General features: G+C 42.2%; 1 protein-coding gene and 1 long non-coding RNA gene across 9 annotated transcripts in view; one reads left to right on the plus strand and one right to left on the minus strand.

The window, feature by feature from the left end:
- Positions 1-1739, minus strand: part of LOC126503086 (cytochrome P450 2C25) — a 222092-nt gene that overhangs the window by 40795 nt on the left and 179558 nt on the right. The gene's annotated exons all lie outside the window — the stretch shown is intronic.
- LOC126503183 (uncharacterized) overlaps positions 1-1739 on the plus strand; it is a 33384-nt gene that overhangs the window by 22806 nt on the left and 8839 nt on the right. The window contains exon 2 of one of the 2 annotated variants that reach the window (XR_007592204.1): positions 791-1655. This is a non-coding gene — a long non-coding RNA (uncharacterized lncRNA). Of the gene's footprint in view, positions 1-56; positions 1656-1739 lie in introns of both variants that reach the window. The other variant, XR_007592205.1, reaches the window with a different exon arrangement.

Below are 1739 nucleotides of genomic sequence, written 5' to 3' on the forward strand. Positions count from 1 at the left end.
CAAACAATTCACACAAAGCCACCAAGTTACAAAGATATCATGGCTCCATAAAGTAGGTACAAAGAAGATCAGGGGCATTTCAACACACAGAACATGCAGGGAACAGGGAGGAGTCTGAGAGAAGCCACAGTGCTATGGCTAATGTGCCTCTACTGAATTTGAAGTCAGCACTTAGGTTTTGGTACTAATCCTTTGAGTCTGTTCCCTTTCCCTGCACACTCGGACATGGGTGTTTCAACACCTGCTGCTCTAGTTTATCAGTTGCTTTACATAAGTCACATGGGTCATGATATCATGTGGAGAGCTGTACTGTATGTAAATAGTATAGGAACTCATTCATGATGGAACACAAACAAAGTCTGGATGCACAAACATCAATTGGTTTCTCTCATGGACAGAATTCAGATATAGATGCATTCCTACAGGTCAACGATGGAATAGCCTCTTCTCACATGTACTGCCTATGTATATAAACAGACACATACAAGCAGGAGGGATGCTGTTTGTGAGGGACCAGAACTAATGGAACATGAAAGCAAGCAATGTAATTTTTTTATTCATTCTTCTTTCATATTCTGTATCCTCATCTCCTTCCAGTCCCCCTAGTCCCACAATCAACCCTCTCTTTCAGAACCACTGCCACTCTGTTTCCCTTCAGAAAAGGCAGGCCTCCCAGAGATGTCTACTGAGAAAAAGTTAACAATATCCAATACAGCTATGCAAAATATCCATCTCAAGGCAGGAAGATAAAACATAATAGGAGGAACAGGGTACCAAGAACAAGAAAAAGTGCCAAAGATACCTGCACCGCCAGTGTTTGTAGTTTCACTAGAAACCCAAGATAAACAACCAAAGCTACTTTCAGAGGACGTAGTGCGTGCAGATCCATACAGGCTCCATGATGGCTGCTTTGCTCTCTGTGAGCACCTGTCAGACCTCCTGAGCTAATTCTGGGGCTGCGTTCTCCTGGTACCCGTGACTCCTCTAATTCTTACCATACTCCCTCTCCTCTTCCACAAGAATTCCAAAACTTTGCCTAAGGTTTCACCATTAGTCTGCATCTGTTCACAACAAATGTCAGAGGAAGTCTCTCTGATGACCACTGATCTACGTAGCAGATTACCTTTAAAGAGCATCTATCATTTTTTATTTTTGATTTCTGCCAGTTTTTTTATTCTACCCTAGAATTAAATTCTCTGGGTAATTTAATTGGTTCCTGTGCATCCATCCAGGCAGTATTTGACTTGGATCTCCTATCCTGGTTTGGGCCTCAATTAGACAAGTCATTGGTTGGCCACTCCCACAAGTTCAGAGTCATCACTACCCTATAGCATCTTGTATATAAGACAAATTGTTGGTTAAAAGTTTTGTGGCTGAGTTTGTATTCCAGTCCCTCACTGGAAGCTTTGCCTGCTAACAGTAGATGGATGATTTAGGCTCATTAGCCCCTATTACTAGGAGTCCTAAAAACACACTTGACAGATTCCAGGGATTTTCCCCTGAACAAGGTTTCCACCATGATCCCCAAATGCCACCAAATTTTAGTCATTTTGTCCCATGAACTCTTCTTCCATCACCCAAAAAACATGATCCCTCCTTTTCCCATTCCCAATAGCCTTCAGAACCCACCAAATCTATTCTACTTTTCTTCCCAGGTTGATCCATGTAATTCCCCTTGAGCCCTCCTTGTTATTTTGCCTCTCTGGGTCTGTGGATTAACAGTTATCCATTAACTAATA

This window comes from Alexandromys fortis, unplaced genomic scaffold, assembly GCF_014885135.2.
Source record: "Alexandromys fortis isolate MF-2015 unplaced genomic scaffold, M_Fortis_MF-2015_v1.1 scaffold_16, whole genome shotgun sequence".
NCBI lineage: Eukaryota > Metazoa > Chordata > Mammalia > Rodentia > Cricetidae > Alexandromys > Alexandromys fortis.